This window comes from Vidua chalybeata, chromosome 1 (assembly GCF_026979565.1).
Source record: "Vidua chalybeata isolate OUT-0048 chromosome 1, bVidCha1 merged haplotype, whole genome shotgun sequence".
NCBI classification, from domain to species: domain Eukaryota; kingdom Metazoa; phylum Chordata; class Aves; order Passeriformes; family Viduidae; genus Vidua; species Vidua chalybeata.
In genome coordinates this window covers 12,484,377-12,506,692 of record NC_071530.1, presented here as the reverse complement: position 1 = coordinate 12,506,692, position 22,316 = coordinate 12,484,377, and positions in this window count along the sequence as shown.

The window sequence follows — 22,316 nt, the reverse complement described above, 5'->3', positions numbered from 1 at the left end:
AACGTAATACATTATTAATAAAACTTGAAAGCAACAGCTTAAATGGTAATCTTTAAGTAAACTGTAAATCCCTCCAATATGTCCTGTGAGTTATGTAAGCACCCTGAGACAGACAGAGGATACAAATTAAAGAGAAGCAAGGAGAGAAAAATCAGCAAAAAACATTATGAATTGAAAATCTATTCCATTGTTTCTTCTGTTTTTTTTTTTTTTTTTGGCAATGAAGAAATTATGTTCTCAGCAAATGCAGCAAAGAGAGCTCAGAGCACTTGAAATTCTCATTTATGTTATAGTAATGCAAATCAGAAACAATTTTGTGAAGCTCCATGAACATTGTTGGGAGAGAAATGAAAAGCAAGCTCCAAAACTCAGCTCTTGAACTCAGTTGCAACAGCACAGATCAGCTACTTGCAAATAACCTGAGAGGAACATTCATCTGAATCCTTTAGTCCACTTGTTAAAATATTGATAGAAAATTAGTTCTATAAATAGAATAAAATCAGAGGGATGCTACATGGCAAAATCTAATGTACCGTTGTTCCCCTTTCTTCCTTCAACAGTATTGCAGAACTTCCCAGTATTCATCATATTTATCTAGGACACAAAAGGACCAGACTTTCTCAGCTAGAGACACCATGTCATCAGGGGACTTGTCAGGAGTTTTTAAGCTCCAAATAAGCTTCTTGCAGAGGGAGGCAGACTATTTTGGTGGCTCTAGGGATTAAGCTATCTTAGATATTCAGATATTTTAAATAAAATAAGTAAAGCAAATCAATGTGTAACACACACACCCAAACTTAGCAACTTGTGCATGACTGTGCATGACTTCCAGGAGGAAATTATCCCATCTCTGACTGATACTACAACGTATTGAGCTTTGGTATTTTGGTGAATTCCCATTTAGTTCTGACAAGATTAAGTCACTTTATGTATTGTGCTGCAGCACTAGTTTACACCTCTAATTTTATGAGTAAGTAAGATAAAAAAGTGGAAGAATTCTCTTTTCTGCCATTGAAATTCGCAGTTTTACCATTAAAAAGCCAACCAGCAATATATTACTACAGCCACAGCTGGTAGATAATATTTACCTTATCTACTAATTGGCTATATTTCATTAATGCCTGAAATTTCAATTTACTCATGAAGCAAGAAAGAATACACAAGAGTAAAGTTAGAAAGGTGGTCCCTAATTGCTTTTAATGACTATTCTGAGTAACAGTATTAAGTATATATATGCATCCAATCAACAACCTCCAAAGTTGCATTTGAGCACCCCCATACCCAAAGAAGAAAAAAAAAAAATCTGAATACAATAGTTTGAACCAAGAATGAAATTTTTATACAACTTACATTTCTCTTTGAATCTTTTATTTCTGTAACACAATCCCAGAACCCTGATTCAAACACCTGGGCAAACACTAGATAACCTCTTTGCTCCAGGCCAATGCTTCCCAATTAAATTCAGTGTTTGCTAATACTGTTCCAATTAAGCAGTGGTGGTGCTTTGTGCTGTCTTAAGGTTAACAATCCCCTGGGAACACTGGTACAGCTATCCATTAGATACACTCTAAAGATTTTATCTATCTTAATAAAAAGAAAAAAAACTCTGGCAAAATGGTTAGCAGGTTAGCAGAGAAATCTCAAAAAAATTACTTCCCACTTTCTATCCACTTCACTAAAATTCTTTCTGCAAATAAAGGATGACCCATACTGCAGTGCTGATATATTGCAATCACATCTTTATCCACACTTTTATAAAAATGTATTGTCTCTGTGCAGGTCTCCCTTGTAAGCCAATAAGCATGTGCTGGGGGAGAGGGATATAGAGAATGAGGGAGAGGATGAGCAGTAAAATTCCTCTGTCCCCATCCTGGAGTCCTTGGATGTCAACTGCACTGCTCCTGTGGGCAGGAAGAGAGAATTTCACCGAGGCAGGTCACCCTCCGTGGGGAGCCACCCGTGGGGAGGTCAACACACAAATCAGATCTGTTTGCTGGGCAAAACAGCTGAGCTGAGCCCAACAAAAGAGCTGATCCTCTTTCCCTTGCAGGGCCTGCCTAACACCTGCTGAAGGCTTCTTAATGCAGACAGCATCCCACCCCTCACTCCCCAGCCCATCCATGGCAGTTCTGGCAAGAGATTCTTTCCCCTTTCTTTAAGGATTTCTGAGACTTCAAAAAATGTTTCCTTCTTGTAATAGAAACAACACCTTTTATAAATCTAGGGGTGGGGTTTTTTTTTGTATGTGGATTTTTTTGGTGTTTTTTTTTTCTTTTTTTTTTTCCTTGAGAATAAAATCTGAAAAACACAGAATTTTTGCTTTAAAAATTATGAAATATAACATTAGAAAGTTGCTGCTGTTTTTCATCCAAATGAAATATAAATTGAGACAGAACATTTCACACATAGGAATTAGGTTTTAGCACACAGTTTCTTTGTTTGCAGTTAGTAGAGAACAGCACCTTGAGTAAAGCATTCATCCAATTTTTATACACTTGCGGCAATCTGCTCTTTGAAACTTCTATTTATGCTTCCATTTTCTGTAACCATAGCTTTGGTGACTAGCTTGGATTAAAAAATAATCTTCTGAAGGCTGAGAAAATTAATAAAACTAAGGAAATTAATTCTGTATTTGTCTTTCTTTAAATGGCAAACTTTTCCTAAAGAGTGGGGGTTTTAATCTCTAATTTGGACTAAAAGTCCCAAAGGGTAGTCTAAAGAGCAAGAAAAAATAGTGCACTCACTCTAAAATTAGATGTCTAAGGAAAAAGAATTGTTCTATCAGAAAACATTTAATTACATATTTGCCAGTTAACATTTTGGAGGTTCTCTGTTAAGTTCTAGAAAAACACCTGGAAAAGGAAGCTGAAAACTTAAAAATAAGGCAGGAGACAGAACAAGGTTTTCTTAATCTATTTTTACCAAGTGAAGGAGAATATTTGCAGAAGCTTCATAAAATACGAGTATTCCTTCCTGAGCTGTGAAGCAATAAAAGTAAATTACGAGTATTACTATGATTCTGTCCTGTATTATGATTCTTATCCTTTGGGTATAAGTGAAATGGTAATGGCATAAAATTATGTCCACAGACTACATATATGCACATATCACCCATTTTCTTATCTGCTTCCATTTGGTTAATGGACTTTTTCGGTGAATATTTAAGATAAAACTGAAAAAAGCATCATTAACTCAGGATGCAAACTCCAATGGTAGATTGAACTAAAGTGCCTGAAATCTCTGAAAGTCCAGGCAGTCCTCATCAATCTGAACAGTCATATTTTTGTGAAAGCCCAGTCACAACATGGGCTACACAAAATAACTTGATTAATTAATTCTATCTTAACATCCCTCTTCCCCTCCCTGCCCTTATTACTGCTATCAAATCTGTGGGAAAATTATAGGAAAAACAAAGCAATAAGGACAAGGTAATGTTTGCAAGGATATTACAGTAATATAAATAATAACATTAATCTGATCAACAACAACATTGTTCCTAAATAATAGCTCCTTTGTCATTTTCCAGTAACACTGGAATTCACACTCCAAATACACCATGCAGAAAGACAATAATCCAGTCTGACTGTGACAGGGCAGAACCACTTTGCAAATCTAATTTCTAAGATTAATTTCTTTGCCATAAACCAGCACAGTAATGTGGTTTCTTTTTGGTTTGGCTTGGTTTGGTTTGGTTTGTTGTTTTTTTGTTTTGTTTTGTTTTTTGGGTTTGTTTTTTTTTTTTGGGCCCTGATGAATCAAATTCAGGTCAAAATATCCTTGAAATGCAAACCTCCAGTGTTATACAGTATAGATGAAATGTCTTTATATCAATTCTCTTGGAAAGAAGGAAATATACCCATGAAAAGCTTTGGGAATCTTTGGAGATACATCTGGGATCAAACTTGTGACAAATCTGGGTAGAGATTAGGGCAAGAGCCTTCTTTCCTCACTCCTACACATTTCTTGCTCTGCTCCTTAGTCCAGTGAAATTGCCTTTTTCTATATGGTTTGCACAGAAGCCAGCTGAACTGTCTGCTTTTGCCTCCAAAACCAGCTGATGATTGACTATAAATAAAATACTGTAACCAACAGTTAACAGCACAACCATGTGTTGCTTAAGAAGCATAGACTATGGAATTTTTTGGCAATATTGCATTTTCTGGCTCCTTTTGTTTCACTATTAGAAGCCTCACAACCTTTTCATTACCTTCTCACATAACTCTTCATTATTTTATTTCTGAACTGCCTAATAATGGTGACATCTTACAAAACTGCCCAAGGTACCAGAAAAAAAATTAGAAATTTGATGGGCTTCATGTGTGTCTCTGGAGTCCTTAATTTACAGTAGCTATTTGTAGCTAATTATTATAACTAATTTATTACAATTGATATATTGAAGAGACTATTTTTTTTAATGTTCTGGTTTATTTTTAATTTTCTCCAGTAATAAGAATATATTACTTGACTGATGACTTTCTGTAAAGACTTGTCCAGTATGTTTTGGAACTTCTTTCTCATTGTTTGTAGCCCAAACCTAGGATTTCAGCAATGCTTGCTGTGCAGAGTAATGAAATGTAGTATAAAACGTTTGCAGACTGTAAGTTAAATACCCACTGTTTTGCGTAAGACACTAATATGTTTGGTTCAAGCTGTCACATTCTGTTCTGAATATGTTATGGTATGCTTTAAATTTGATTTAAGAAGTTTAGCTCTCCTCCAAAAGTGCAAAGGCAGACACTTGAGGAATGAAGAAGGAAGCTTCTGTACATCTAGTAAAGGTGGAAGTAGATTTTAAGTTACCTGAACATTGTGAAAATAGAAAAGCTATACAGCACTACAAGAGTAATAACAGGTTGTTTCTGGTTTTTTTTAATCAAATAAATAGAAATTTAGGATAAAATTAGAAAGAGAGAGCTTCTCTTAACCACTAGAGAACATTTCATTCTGTTTAGCTTCTTTTTTTTTGCGAATGATCATCTGTTACATTTCTTTTGCCAGAATATACCAATTATATTTCTAAAAATATATCCAGAGATAGTTTACTATTTAACTTGAGAACTGGGATACTAAATGACCCAATCAGTGTTAAAATGTATGATAAGTACCTTCTAAATAGAGATATAATCACCATATACTCTAAAAGGATCTTGGTCTTCCAATTCTTTCTGTCAAGTAAACTGAACAATGTCAGTGTCTTCCAGGGCAGTTTGGAATCTTCCCAGTTGATTGCCATGAGTTAAGATCAAGTTTTTAAGTGAACATACATGATCAGAGTTAGATGGGAATAAAACCAGAGGAAAACTGTTCAAAGGAGGTCTCCGAACTACAGGCAAAAGCTTTATCCTCTTTTAATGTGAAAGTAAAAGTAAACTAATGGCTGTAGTTTCTCACTTAGGAAGTTTTTATTGCATAGTTAAAGGAAAATTATAATTTACGTTCAAGGAACCATGCTGAAGACAGCAAACTTTCCTGGATATTGCTATTTTATAAAAAAATGATATCTGATATTGTTTCATCTTTTGAATTATGACTCATCTGTGACTTACATTATGTATGAAATTCACCTAGAGTAAATCAACTACCTTACTTTTCTTCTTTTAAGTGTGCTTTCCAAAACATTTTATATTTTCCCCAAAATTTATTAACAAATAATCTCCAATCAAATTGTAAATCATTTGTCAGTTCTGATATTTCTCAGTGATCATAAGTACAGAGGAAGGCACTACACAAATCAAAAGTTTCAGAGTGCTCCCTGACATTTTTCACGTACTGTTTTCTGGTTAAACTGTGTTAAGTCAGCCTTATGATGTATTTGAATAATTCTCTGTTACTTCTACAAAGATGCTTTAATAGTTCTTTGAATATACAAATGTTTCTGCAAATCCCAGCTTCTTCCTGAATTAGGTTCTCACTTCATAATGCTCTCTTTGATCCTTAGACCTCAGAATTATATATGTTTCTTGGCAAAGTGCAATAGACCACTGTTTCCTTATCATATTTTTACTAATATATGTTCTTGTTTTATAGTTATGAAACATTTCATTTTATTTTTATTATTCTATTTTAAAGCTTAAATATTTTTGTATGCACTCCCAGATAATATGCTAAGCTTTAAAAAAAATGTTTATAATATATGTATATAGTATAATAATGTATAATGTTATGAACCACTGTAACTGCTGAAAATTAGTAGTTGCAAATTAAAGCTTTTAACAGCTTTACACTTCTCAGATTCCCATCTAACATGTTTTAGAGTGTTAATCTCTGTCATAGTGGGTAACAACACAAAAGAGATTCAGACCTTCATTTCTGTTTTCATTTTCTGGTTTCCTTAAAGTGGAACCCCGGATTAGTGTAACGGTCTCTTCCTTTTTATCCATACCCTGCCTTAAAGAGATCTTACCTGCTTTCAGTTTGCAAATGGAAAGTGTTTGCTACAGATCTGCCTTGAATAGCAATAATGTTATTGAATATTCTCATCTTAACAAAATAAATTTGAAGTAGGGTTAGCAAACCTGCTCTTGACTTGGACGTCATTGTCTTGTAATGGTTGTCATAATCTGCCTTGTCAGCCTGCAGTACATTCCTTGTTAAGCCCTGGGCATGGATATTACAGCTCAGTTTTGCCATTCAGCATCCTAAATGCACTGTAGGAAATTACCATAATGTATCTGAGAAAAAAGCCAGATTACACAATGGACTGTTACATTGATGACTTGTTTTCCACAGGCAAACTTTCTCCATTAGGAAGAGCCAACTTAATCATTTTGAAAACCACAGCTACAAATCCAGATCCACTGCCCTACTGATTTTGGTAGGAAGCCACCACCTTTTACAAAAATGTGCTACACTACTGCTCTGTCTCATGATTTAATGATTCTCTAGATGAATGACTGTTGTGTCTGCAGACAAATCCTATTGTTCACACAAAGAGAATCTATCCCAAAAGAGTTGGACTCTGTGCATGTGTTGAAACTGTTCTAAATACAGAGAGTTGTTTATTGAATTGGAGGCTCATGCCTAGAACAATAGAATTTAGGCAATAGGTCGGACATAGAGCATGATTTTTTTTTTCCTTTTGGATCTGTCAAAATTACGTGGTCTGCAAAACATGCCACTGGAAAAAGTTTGCATCTCATTGACTTTGATTGGGTGATTGTATGGTGCTATAAAGTACTAAACAGAACTCATGTAGTCCATAAAGGCTATGCAGGATGGTAATTTCATTCAAGCTGATTTAAATGTTAACTGAGTATATATCAATGGGACCAGGGTATTTTTTCTACAGCTCAGTCATTTCCAATTTTCTTGCCAGGAGAGATTGACCAATCTACTTTTCACATAGAACAAAATGTTTCTTGGAGAGCCAAGATTAAAAAGTGGAGGTCAGACTCACCAGTTTACTGATTTTGGAGACAGCATAAAATTTTCTTTCAATTAGCCAACTACTTTATCTTTGATTGCCCCTATCATCACTATGGCTTGCAATATTGCCAATTCCTAACAAGAGTGAGAAACACATAATTCCTTTTTCTCTAGTGATTAAGAATATTGTATGAATGAAACTACTTCTGCCAATATTTTATGAGACCACTTATGGATCCAAAGAGAAATGAAAACTCTTTATTTATTCCAGACTACAGCTAAGTAGTGATCAATTGTGTTTTGAAATTTGCCTGTAAATTAGTATAAAAGTTTTACTTACAAATGGCATTAAATTCTCCTTTAAAATGAATGTTGCTTTCAGTCAAATGTAATGAAAATTATGGAAACCTAGCTGGTTAAACAGAAAACCTAACTTTATTGATCAATTATTTAGATAAAGTGTATTTTTCTTTTTTTTATTCTTAGCAAAACAAAGCTAATGTTTATAATGAAGTTAATGGGTAAATCAGTCAGAATTATTCAGCAATGACCAGATCCTATTAGAAAAACTGCTTTCAGGAGTAGAAACTAAACTTAAAACACTAATTTTTCCCTGTATTCCTTTTTCTTCTTCCTAAAATGAAAGGGCAGGAAGTAAATAGACAAACTGTTTACAGTGGCTTGCTAAAATCCATTTCTCAAATTTTACACCCTGACACTGAAGATCAGAGGTTTAAGTATCTTCCTGAGCTAAAGGAGTCCTAAGGCTGTTCTTGCATTGCTCCAGTGAGAAAACAAAAGTGGCCACAGACTGTGTTACATGTGTCTTCATCCGTTCCCTTAGTTCTAAGGTGTGGGTTACCTGAGGATAAAATAACCAAATTCCTTCCTGCTCTGTAGCAAGCACCAGTGACTGCTCTAAGATGAACTATGATTCAAATAGATGGACCCAGGATCTTAGTCCACAGATGCCTGATATTATAGGCAAATTATTTACTCAAAAACCTACACTGAAGTAAATTAAAACCACAAGAATCTGGAATAAATTTGTAAAATAAATCCCAGATTTTTTTATCCTGTCATAACTTCTGAGATACTGGATAATCAGTTGAAAATGCTGATGGGTGCTTTAAAACCTGGAGGACTTAAGTCCTCTTTGATTTGCACAGACAGAGAATGTATAGAAAATTCTCCTCCTGGTGAAGTAGTTTTATCACTGGTTTTGAGTGGAAAATGCTTTTGTCCTCTACTTCACTGGATATGTGTATTTCATCGTGTAGTGATGAGATTGCATCATGGAACCATCCTGATATGGTAAATTCTTAGCCATGGGCTCTTACTGACGAGACATTTTAAAGTCCTAAGCCTCTGAAAAATTCAACATTTTCATTTCCAATTTGCTTCATTTTAGGAGCTGTGAAGTAAATTTTTGTTACTGTAGCCACACACCTGATCCTGCTTCCCTTGGCCCTTTGTCCCTGATTCATTTACAACTGTGACACATTCAGTGTGATAAGCAGACTAACAACTTGAGACAAAGGAAGGGTTCTGGGGTTATGCAATCAACAGCATTTTACATTTTGTTTAACCTGTTCTGGTGGTGGTACTCCTGCATTTCAGAGATTCCTGTGGGTAAAAGCTCTGTCAACCTAAAAGGGCTTCCATTTTGAGTGAACTCTATGACCTGTTTGGTTTTTTTCCATATACTATTTTGAAAATGAACCTTTCTGTTAAGATCACTTGTTGCTCAGCAGGTGATTGCTGCACTTGCAGGTGTACACTTCTGACTTATGCTTACTGTCAATTCTTGAGTATTAAAAAACAGCAATAAAACAAGGAGATACATCCATGGCAGCTGAATATCTAACAGTTCCTAAATTATTTTGAAACTCTTCCTGTATTTAATGTTTTCTAAGGTAACCAGGATCTCCATGCTTATCAGTGTCTATACACAATGATAGATTAAGTTAAATCTTTAGGATATTTCATCACTTCTTTCAGATGATGTAGAAACAAAAAAATCAATTATGAAGCTTTCTCATCAACATAATAATAGTAGTAGTAGTAATAATAGCAATAACAATAATAATTTTAAAAAGCAAAAATCTAGATATTAGAAAAAAAATTGGAATACAAAAGCTATTGAATCTATACCATTGAAGTACTGATTGAAGGTCAGCGGTTAAACTGTGAAGGAGCTTTTGAATACAAACACAACAGGAAGCTTTTTACTTTCAGATGTAATGTTGTTGCTGAAAAATATATTTGACTTTATATGAATAACTTTAAATAGCTATTCTCCCTGTTTGCTACTTAGGAACAATACTTGAGAAAATAGGTTTTAAAAGTGTATGAATCACCAGAGCTCTGCGTTCTGACAGTTGGAGACAATTAACTCATTGACTGAAGAGGAAGATTTAAAATGTCCATTTAACCACTTGCCATGGCTACTCAGTCTGTGGATTTTTAAAACAAACCAATTCTCCTTTCATGTGCAAACATTTATTCATCGGCTTAACTATTCACTAGTAAAATAGAAGTAACTAATAAGAAGCCACTTAGGCTACTGTGCTGAGTATGTTTATGGACATTTTGAAACCAGACAAATCATAGAACTTAATTTAAAAGGAATTTGTATGTCAAAAGTCCAACATGCACTATGTGGAAAATGGAATCAAGAATCAGAAGTGCAAATCCTAAGGTCTTGTAGAGTTAAGCATTTTTTGAGTAAGACTGTTGACAGAAAAAAAAAAAGGAGATGTCTGGATAACTTCAGAAAGACAGAAATAATGTTGGTGGTTATTGCTTTTGGCTAAATAAGCAGTTTTTTAATATTTAAAAGAATAGACATTAGCCTATATATTTAAATTATTTATTGTCTTTCATATTTTCTTCTTTGTACAACTAATTTCATCTCCTAGAAAAAAAACAATGTCTGAATAAGAAGATATCAAGCAAATTTGAGGTTCCTCATGATAAAATATAAAAGCCCAGGCTGCTGCACTGATGAAGAAAATTGCAGTTTTAGTTTTTGTAAGTATGTTGACCAGATGTCCTTGAATTTAATTTATTAAAGCCAACACTCTTGGAGTTGCTAAATAATTTATAGAGACATCATTGCAGAATTTTGCATTTGGTGACTTATTGAATCATTTTTTATTAATACTTTTTAATTAAATATTTAAAGCTTCACTACCATATATAATTTCTTTAGGGAAAAAAATCTTCTAATCAATATGTTTCAAATATCTCATCAATAATCACAACACATTGTGGTGCTATTTCATACTCACAGACATTTCTGTCATTATTCCAATGAAATGAAGTAATTTCTAAATAGCACTTAACATTCAAAATGGTGGACAATAGATGGACATAAATTTCAGTTTCTTTTTTCATAAGAGAATTAAATGTAAAATTTGTAATATTTTCTTTTCCTAAAAATCTAGCTATTGAATTCTCAAGTTAGCATAAAACTATATTGTTCAGGTTTCTCTGTTCTTTTGTTTTGGATCTTGTTCACATAAATCCTCTTATAGGCTCAAATGCTCCTTGCCAATGTAAAACACTCACATTTAGGGTTTGATTGTGGAAAAACCTAAATTTTCAGAAACCAAGTAAGCTGATTTGGTGATGCAGAATAGAAAATGGTTCAAAACTGGTTTATGACCATAAAGAATTTGCAATCTCAACATCTATTTCTTTATTCAAAAATTTTCTGGTTTCATTTCAAAACCTGCCCTATTTTTCACCTTTACTATGAAAAGACTTTTGTCTCTTCTCAGGCAATAAAACTGTCCATAGAAGGTGTTAATTCCTATATTCAGATATAAGCAAACTCTTAGAAGATAGAAGGGTATTTTCAATAACACTGACAGCAAACTGATCATATCAAAACCAATTAAGAAACTTTCCTAAGATTATCAAGTATGCATTGAATATAAAATTTTGGCAACATGTTGGGTTTACTCTGAGTAATTTTGTTTGTTAGTCATGTTGATTCACTTTAAACAATGCAATGCTAAATCTAAAAATTGTACAGGTCCAAGTCTTAAGGTTACACAGATGCCTGAACTTTCATTTCTAAAGTATTCAGCAAGTATAGCATACAGTTGTATGCTATACCTTATTCAACTAGTAAGTCTGTTGGTTTGGCTACATATTATAATGATGCTTATGTGGATTTTCTCAAGAACACTTAGCAACTGCAACAAAAAAATCTCTTCTTTTTGTACATAGGTTTGCTTTGTACTGTAGTTTCCATGGAAACTCCTAGAAATAGCAATTTCATTCCAACCCTTACAAACCCACTGTGAGCTTTTTCATTTCAACTTTTTTCTTTTTTTTCTTTAATAAACTCTTAAATTCCAACTAGTTAGAACAAACAATATTGATGTGGATTATTGTTTATTAGGATATTCTCTTTATTTTTTTTGCTCAAATAAAAAATAATTCTATCATTGTCCTTTTACTGCCAAAGAATATGAAGCAACATAATTTAAAAAAAAATATTGTTTAAATTGACTGTCATTATGAACAGTTTTGATTAAGTTTTGTACTGCATTTTAGCTCTCTGATAGGATCTGAGTCACACAGAAAAATTATATACCTAACTCTTAGCATTATTAAAATAGCTGCAGCTGGGAGGTGTAACTCCATAATGAATGGATGACAAAGTAAAAAAAAATTATCCTCTGTAAGGAAGCCTCTCAATGAAAATGCTGGTAAACAAGTCTGAGAAAAAAGGAAACAGATGCTAAGTGATAAGAATGTGCTTGTTCTGACAGGGAACACCACCAGTGTGTGTATGTGACAGGCTGAATGTGTGTGTTTGCAGGGGAAACTTATTCAGCTGTTTCCTTGCTACATTCAAGAGTGAACCAGTAAAATAAGATTTGCTTTTCAGCTGGGAAATGGCACTTTGATTCTGTGTTATAAAGGAAATGTCCCTTTTGTCCTCTAGAGTAAATTACTCTTCAGGAATTCAAGTCAGCTCAGGTGCAGCCAGGATCTGGAGAAATTATTTTTCAAGACTCAGAAGATGTGTACTGTTGCAAAAACAAGCAAGTGACAACAGGTACCAAATTAAAACAACTGAGTGGCCACCAAGGATGGAACTGGTAGCAAATTTTCTGGAGCTTGATTAACTTTCCGGTCTAGTCAGGTGTTTAAGGCTATTCACAAAGAGATCCTGCAGAAATTCTAGGGAACATGTTATGTTTAACATAGTCAGAGCTATTTCAAATTGCAAAATACTTTTCCATTATGTATTCTATGCAAATCATGAAGAAATTAATAAGAGAAGCTATAGGAATATTAATCTGATTGATATTGCCTTTACCAAAGTTGAAAACTTGGGTACATTTCAGTGGGCAATTTCAACTTAGTTATGACTGATAGGGTTGAACTTGGGTGATCTAGGAAGCACTTGTGTGGCATATCCATATCTTTTAACATAATAAGATGTATCTTATTCTTCACATTACGTACAGAGTCCTACTGCAGAAGACAATTGCCACTGTGGATTTCCATTTTCCTAGCTGGAAAACTGTTTGAAAACAGTGTCCAGTTTTGACAGAACAGATCAGGTACTGCTTTCTGGATGAAATATTTTGAAATTTTCCATTTTAGCAATGGCTGATATCTTGCTTAGTGAGCTTTCTTGATTCTTGCATGAGTTATCCTCTGCTTTTGATCCCACTAGAAGAAATATTTCCAAGAATATTTTATTGATGATGGTATGGAAAGCAGATGTGAAGGGTTCATTCTGTAATCTCAGAAATGTACATGTGGTAAGTATCTGCAAAAAGTCATTATCTGTCTCTGGTGTCCACATTTGTAATGATTTATTGTACATAGAAAATAAGAGATCTTTTTGCATAGTATACAAATATTGCCATTTGTATATTGTTCTCCAGATAGTGAATTAATGCATTTTTCTCTTTCCTTGAGTAATAACAATGATAGTGTTTTTAATCTAGTTTCTGCCTTAAGAAGTTTTAGATTCTTCACTAGGATTCTTTAAAGACAGAAGAGATACTCTTTTTGTCAGATGCCAAGAGTACTCTATGGTCTCTGAACTCAATAGTACCATCTGATTTCCACTTTCTATGTTTTGCTTAGCCCTGAGACCAAAATTATTGTTTAGTCTATGCTTGGGTTCAATGTGTTCAAAGTGCATGCAGTGTGAAAACTACTAATGGAAGCACCACAAATTCATACACAAACTTTTATTGCTTTAAAAGGCATAGATGTATTTTTGGCTCCATTATCAGTATATTACCTGGATCAGCTGGGCTTTTATAGAGAGCAGTACAACTCACAGATAATGAAGAACAGCACTGAGTAAATAAACTCCTGCAGTTGTAAACCAAAGATCCTAGGCTTGGGATTAAGCTTTCTTGTAACTCTACAGTTAAATGTAAAGTCTTACACTTCAATCAATGGAACTCATCTTCTTTTGAGGCTTGGGGGTAGAGATGGTCAGCTCTTACAGCTGTGATATTCTGAGAAAAGCTCATTTAATGTCTACTGCTATTTCTTCTTTTGCCTTTTACTTTTTCTTGAATCATGTGATATGCATCTGCTAACAGCAATAGATCTGCAGTAAACTGGGAGTAAGATCTCTCTCTCAAACACATCTGGGTATAACTTAATCAAGATGAACCAAAATTTCAGCCTGCTTTCCTCTCTGATGTTACTTTTTGCAGCTATAAGTTAGGGCATAGTTTTGTCATTTTTTTATTTGATCAAAGTAAAAAGTTTACCTGCAGCTCCATAATAAAGTTTGAGTCCCTGAGGTACAAATTCAGTCTTTTGTGTTAACAAGGCTTTGGGGAAAAGACTACAAGGAAAATAACATCTGTTGAACAGCTCTTAGACAGGGTTCATTTTGGGATGAAGTGCTAAATTCCTCCCTCAACATTGTTAGTGTCTATGCTCAAGGCAAAAGAACAGACAGTGACTTTACCTCAAAACCAGAGTAAGGATTAAAATAACACTGAACTTCAAGGTCTATAGGTGACAAATTTCCTTCTCTTATACTAATATTCAGCACAACCAGGGGTGCTGATCACTCTTCAGTCATCTCCCATCAGAAGGAGTCAAAATAAGAACTTATTTTATCTGTTCTCCACAAACATGCTTGGAGTAGCAAAATAGAAATGCTTGCAGAGAAACATGAAGGTGCCTTAAAGGCCTTTGAGGAGCAATGAAGGCAATATTTCAAAGTCCACTGCATCACTTTTGCCATCAGCAGTGATTTAATTGCACAGAGGGAGGAATGAGAAATGTAAAGAGACACTTTGGGGGTCAGTGTTTAAGACTGGGTCACAGCAGTCATGTGTTCTGAGCATGTCTGTGGTGTGGAGCTCTGTGATGTAGGTTTTCTTTCAGAACCATAAACTAAACTGAACAAAACAGTACTTGTGGAGGGCTAAAACAAAAGCTTAACCTTATACAAAAATTTCAATTGATTTTTACCTTTCAACATTTGTCTGAAAGTAGCATTGATTAACAAGTACATTGTACTTTGAGAATGGTAACATCTGTACAGCCAAAATTTGTCACTGCTCAAAATGTCAGTACATGATGTGATAAAAAGTTTTAAAGCTTTGAAATAAGATACATTTTTATGTGATTTTAACAACACACATCTGAGTCCTGTAAAGAGATGATGACAGAAGCAAAAACCTTCAGACAGAGACAGCAGAAGTTCCTTGTGATAACCTGCTACTGAATTAATATTAGACCCCATGCCTTTTTCAGCACGAAAGTAATCCATTGCGTTCTAACACAACTGCTGCTTACAACAGATGCACATTAAGTTGGACTGTAAAGAAATATACATTAACAAATCTCCTTGCTATAGTCAAATGATAATTAAAAAAAAAAAGATGCAATTTATATGAAGAAATCTCCATTCCTGTAGTATGAAATTCCCATGCAAAATTACTTCAACGGTTATATAGTTTCCTATATATTAATTATTTTCTATTTTAAGTAAAAACACCTCCATTTGAAGGTCTAACTGAGACAGGAACCAGATCTTAAAAAAAAAAAAAAAAAAAAAAAAGAGAGAGAGAGAAAGCAGAACAAAAAAATTGTTGCAGTGTTAGTGGGCTTTGGTATTCACATAAAATTGCCCCAGTTTGTGGTTAGCACAGTTAGCTCCAGAAAGATGAGAATTTTCTATCAAGTAAAGTCAGCATAAGTGGACTTCAGTTTCCCCATGATAGCTATGACAGAAAATGTTTTAATGAGGGGTTTATAATAACCCTGTGAACTGTGGGACCTGGAAAAATACACTCCTGATTTCTCTCATGCAAAATGGCAATGAAGGAAACAAAAGTGGAGGATGATATATCTTATTCTGCGGTGTATTGTTTCCTAATTTTATGCTTACTTTGATAAGAAAAAATAATTTAGATAAAAAATTCAGAGCTAAAGAAATTTTAAACTTCTCTGTTTATATTAACTTCTTATACAAACCTCACTTGTACTTGAGGTTAATTCAGATTTGTGGCTTCAGGGAACAGTTCTGTAGTCGTCCATAAAGTATCAGTTTAGGTGGAAGAATTTTAGATAAGACATACAATTATCTTAAAGTCTGATTTCACAACCTGTTTGGGGAGAAGAGATACTGCTAGCACATCACTATCCTGTGATGTCAGATTGGTGCCTATAATGAATTCTTCTCAAGGTGTATTTGTCATATATTACAATTATCTTTCAGTGATGGATATATTTAGCAAGTGAGCTGTTACTCCAAGAAGATTAATACTACAGACATGGAACAAGGATGGGAAAAAAGGGCTGATCATGCAAAATGCTGAGTTCTGTAAAGGAATATAAATGTAACAGAACCTTTTTAATCTTTCTGTTAAAAGGTATGATATCCCTGTATTTAACTGAATTGTATTTTTTTAAGTACAAAGTAAAGCCTTCCACAGGAACTTTGCTATGAACTTGTGCTTTCTTGCGCAGTTTGGATTGGAAACTAAAAATTTATTTTTCATCAGCTATCAAATATCCTTTTCTACTTCTATTTACTACGGATGAGCCTGTAATATGCTGGGTGGGCTTTGCTCAGGAAGATTAAAATTCCATAAATTTCTGGGAGCACTGATGAAAACTTTCCTTTTCATTAACATGTCTTATTTCATTCTCACTCCTTACTAATGCTCTCCCAGCTGAAGACAGTCAAGACCACTATGTGGACTGCTATAAATACAGCCTGTTTCCCAAGCATATGAGAAAATAAATTTTAGGACAAACATCTATGGAAGTTAATATTCCCCTTCCCAGTCCCTATGCTGATCAAGCAATGAACAATGTGACATATTTCCCTCCAGTATGAAAGCTGCTAATGTCATCATTGGGCATCCAGCTGTGGTGGTACATGACAGCTCTTAATATAGGACTTTTTAAAAATCACATTTTAGGGCTGAATAAAAAGATAAAGGCTTGTCCCTTTTGATCATCTCTTCCAGTTTGGGAAGGCCTTGGTTGGAAGTGTTGCATTTTATTTTTGGCAGGGTTTAATTTACACAGATAAATGTAATGATATCTATTCTACCCAGATGAAGGTAGTTTGACAGTTGCTTGCATGCTTGACAACTTTGTAGGGACACAGCAAGAGGGATCTGGTATTCAACAACAAATAATAGCTTGTATTGCTTTGTATTTTTTTCCATTGTATTTTAAGTGAAACTTAACACATGAATCCAGGTGTTATATTTTTCTGAGATTATTCATCCTATTCTCTTCTGTATCTCCTTATGACATTTAAAGACAAAGACTATATGATCTTTTTAAAGGAAATTTAAAATAAGCATAATATCTATTTTTTCCTAAGTATTAAAAATACATTGAATACTCTAGTAGCACCACAGATTATATTTACTGTTTCCAGTTTTCTTCATATAGCCTAACTAAAGTCCCTCTGCCTCCCTAGGTCTTCTTCATGTCCTTATTCAGTTGTTAATAACTCCAGGTCTAGGCTCCCTTTTAATTCTTCCCTCTGTCCTATTAGTGTTACTATTCTTAGACCAAACAAACTAACTGCTAAACTCCTCTGTAATCCTTTAAAAAAGGTTCAAGATTGCCTCAGACTACTTTCCAGGAAACCTATAGCTACAAAATACAATAGAAAAATCCATGTGCTTAATGTGACTGCAAGAGTAGTTTCCTCTTCTTCAGTGTTTCCCTTGGGCACAGTCTCTGCTTTGACTTTAGAAGGTGTAACTGTAGCTGGAACAGCTCTATTAGCACAGCTGGAAGATGGGTGTAGTGCTGCAGTGCAATTGTAGAGGTGACTGCAGATAAGCAGATCTGTGCATCTGCTAGCAAGTGTTAGTTCAGATGCACAGGGTGGCCTTATTTGGGGGTGACAAATAATGCTGTTGTAGCCAATGACTTGTGTGAGATTCCTAATCCTGTCTGTGGTATGAAAATTCTGAATCAGAATTTGGTTTGATTCTAGTCATACAGTTTATTTAGAAAGCAATGTAAAAAAGTCCTTCATTAACTTAAAGAATATTCAATATTTTTATATTAAGTATCCTTCAGACACTTAAAGAATTACAAGCCATATCACCTTCCTTTGTAGTCTGGTGACTTTTCTCCAATTTTAACTATTAGATCATTGATCCAACAGAAGAGAAAACAATTAATATAGCAATGAAATGTCAAAAACCAAAAAATATACAAACCCAGATCACAAAACTGACATTTAAAAAACACCAAAACCATAGAAGAGGAAATCCTTTTTCCTTATTCCTTCCATTACTGTTGCTATTGTGGGCTTGATGAGCCAAGAAATAGTTGGAAGTATTTGTTTACCCTTAGATATATGATTATCTTCATTAGAACTTTGCCTAAACTATCTGAAAAGAATAATGAGATGCTTAAAGATATATTTAAATGCTTTATTGGCTCTAGGCCACAAATTTTTCATCTTTTCAAAAATCAAAGTTTGCAGCAAGCAGTGTCATCTCTTACAAGAAAAACCTTTTAAACTCGATTTCCACAAGGTCACCCTATCTCAAAAAAAAAAAAAAAAAAAAAAAAAAAAAAAAAAAAAAAAAACCAAGGGAAAAAAAGCCTGTAAAGGTGGGAAAAAAACATAACCAGATTACCAGACAAAATATTAAATAGTTTAAGCTTTTTGGCTTAGAAAATACTGAGTGGGAAGTACAGTTTTTAAGGTTTTTTTGAAGGTTGCAGAGAAGATTAATGCTTTATATTTCTAACTTTTTAAAGCTAAAATACATCCACCACTGACTGAATGCATAAACTCAGCCTGTTAAACTAAAACAAGATCATGAACTCAGTTACAGACATGAAGCTGTTTGCACGATGTATTTGATGGTCTTCTCCAGCTTTAGCTTGTCCCAGGTTCCACACAGACAATTCTTGCACACTGTTCAGGGAATCGTTTTTACATGGACTGTATCCCACCCTGCACCTGATCCCAGTGGGGTGGGGTTGTTGTGAAATGTTTTGCCTACCCTTCTTGCCATATCACACCTGGGGGAAGGCAGTGAATACCCTATCCTCTTTTTGCAGAGCACCACAGTACTGAGCTTCTTTAGCATTCCATGATCCAGATGTTACCTTACACATTTGGAACCAAATTAACAAGAATATTTATCTAGTGTCATGGGGCACCACTTGTTCATAAGGTAAAATTTGTATTATGTAGTGAGGATGTAGCCAAGCTACTCATGAGGCTAAGAGGATGTAAAACAAACCATATTTGGTTTCAAGTGTAATTTTCTGACCTTTTTGTTATTTAGTTAGAATCCATCCATAGAAAACAAATATTGCAAAGAAAAGAAGTAAACATTGTGTTCAAGGACAATTATATAGACAATTATATAAGTATAAGAAAAAAAAAATGGTTGAGATTGAACTTTCATTCCAGAATCCCCTAAACACATGTCTCGAAGAGAGAAGATATTTCAAAGGAAATGTCACTCTATGAAAATGTTCCATGGCAAGTGTTTGATATACTGGCAGGGACCTCTGATCTGATCTAATGATATTAGACATAAGAATCCATGAATGTCAAACAAAAAAGCTATTTCTGATCTCTCTTTTAGAACTTTTTCGGGGGGTTTTTTGGGGTTTTTTTTCAGTTTTGGATGTGTATAATTCACAAATTCACATGAACTTTGTATTTTTTGAGTTTTACATTACTTCATTCAAAAACCCGCAGATCAAGTCATGCTTTAATTTCCTTGAACACATCTTTTCTCTGTCAACTCAATATTATAAGCAGTTCTTATTGCCTTTTTTCTGTCAAGAAAGTTACTGAAAATAATACCTTAACTATCAAATATACTGCTCCTTACAAGATGTATTTAGGCAAATGACTTCTGAAGATCTATCTGCCTTAAATTATTCAATTAAATTATTTTTAGCATTATTATGATTTATTTATTTTGGGGTTTTTTTATTCTTTGTTCTCTATACTTTTGGGCACAGATTTGTACTCGGCAACACAAGGTATATTTTTTTCTGCTTTATACTTTGCATCTCACATTGTAAGAATGACTTTTTTTCCCCTCTGAAAAGCTTTTCATTTGCATGATCATGACAGCCCATTACTGTGGTTTTTCATGTCACATGACAGTCTGTATGGTAGTGTGGAAAAAAGCTGTTCTGTTTTGAAATACCAAGAATTCTTTTTACACTGACTCTAAAATGTTTACAATACCTCGAATTTTAACCCAAGCAAATCTTACAAAAACACAACATAAAATCCTTAAGACTAGAAGCAGAATTCCACATTCCATTTGCTGCAATGATAACACAGATTATTGTGTTATGAATTAAGTTCTGCACAAGGTGTACATAGGCTTTACCTCTCAATCCTGTAGCCTTGGATAGCTAAGTTAAGCTTTGCTTAGTGAGTGTTCTTCAGTTCAGATGTTGTGCTGACAGAAAAAAGCAAGCAAACAAACCAACCAAATCCCAAACCCCTCAACTGCCACACAAGTTTTCAAAGAGAAATGTAATCTTACAAGTTAGAGTGAGTCTGGGCAAGATCTTAACTGAACAACTTGCTCAACCATTTTCAATCATGATACTAGATTAATATCTTGATACTCACATTTGATTATGAAATTTTTGTTAAATGTTTTACGTTTCCTGGGTTAGATTCTGTATTGATTTCATAGAATCACAGGATTGTTGAGGTTGACTCTGGAGGTCATCTGGTCCAACCCACCTGCTCAAGCAGAGGCACCTAGAGCAGGTTGTCCAGGGTGATGTTCAGACCCTATGGAATTTCCAAGAATGAAGACTTCACAACCTCTTTGGGCAACTTGTACCACTGCTCTGTCACCCTCACATTCCGAAAGTGTTTCATTATGTTCAGATGTAGCTTCCTGTTTCTAAATTTGTGCTCACCGCCTCTTGTCCTTTGGGCAGCTTGTCCAGAACTTGTCTCTGTCTTCTTTACTGCCTCCCTTCAGATATTTACACACATTGGTCGGTTTCTCTCTGAGCCTTCTTTTCACTCTGAGCAGCCCCCTCCCTTCAGTCTTTCCTCATACGAGACAGGCTCCACTCCCTTAATAATTTGAATGACTCTTTGATGGCCTCTCTCAGTAGCTCCACATCCCACCGGCCCTGGGAAGATCAAAACTCTGTATTTCTATATACTTTTTCTGCTTCAGTTTAGGCAGAAGCTCCATGTTCATCCACACAGGCCTCCTGATATTTCAGTTTTCTGCTTACTGGGATGGACAGCTCTTGAGCTTGGAGGACAAGACTTTTGAATACAAATTAGCTTTCTTGGTCTCCTTTCCTCTCCAGGGTCAATGGTTCATGTTTATTACATGGTCATGCTTATTGCATCCAAAGCTTATTTCAATGTTTACTTCATCCATGTTTATTTAACCCAAGTAGTCCATGTTTATGTCATGAACATAATCCTGTTAAAGTATCTATCTTCCATAATATTTGAAATTACACTGTATTTTTTCAATAGCCTTTAATTACTTTTTTCCCCCTAGTTAACAGGTAATTAAGTGTGAAAGAACTATTGCTGAAATAAAGCTTGTATTTTATTATAACCTCCTCTTCTTTCTGTTATTCACACTGCATACATGTTTTAAAGAGGAGCCCAGTGATTCATACAGAACTAATTAGTGGTTTAATACCAAATGAAAATCTATAGAGAAACCTTAAATTTATACCACTGCACATGAGGTCAGAATTTGGCTTTTGGTATTTGTCATAAAGAGCGAGTCAAATGGCAGCCTTACACCAACCTAATCTAAAGATAAAAAGCATTCATTCCAGTTCATGATTTCAATATTAAAGCAGTGCATGGGGAAAGGTCATCACAATTAAAGGCATAATGTAACACTGAAACTCTGAACAAGTGTTTGTGCTGCTTCTCTATCTCAAGATTTATGTGATTGACTCTTAATTGGAGACCTAGGGTTTGATTTCACAGCTTGGACAGATAGGCTATTAGATCTCGAACAGGGAGAAAATAGCAATAATTTGTGTGCATGTAATAGAGTATTAAGATACTTTTCGACCTTTTATGATGATTAATTAAAGAAAAAAGAAGTTTAAAATGCAGAAATTCAATGTATTTGGTATAGGATTCGTGTATTACTTTATGATGGCAAACAGGACAAAGCTAAGTCTTTAACACATGTCCACACCACCAGATATGGGCATTATGGGAAGGTGCAGATGGATGGGGAACACTGGCGTTTCAACACACTGATGGACCTTCCTTGCTGGCTTTTGGCTATAAAAAAGCCGCCCAATAAAAATTTTTATTGTGGATTTAAGCTTCTTTGGATACCACTGAGTATGGAAATATAAATGGTTGCTTAGTTATACTTGGTATACTTTTCTCTTCTATTAATGTAAGGCTGATGACAAGACATCATTGGTCAGTTAATATCTTGCCAAAACTGTGA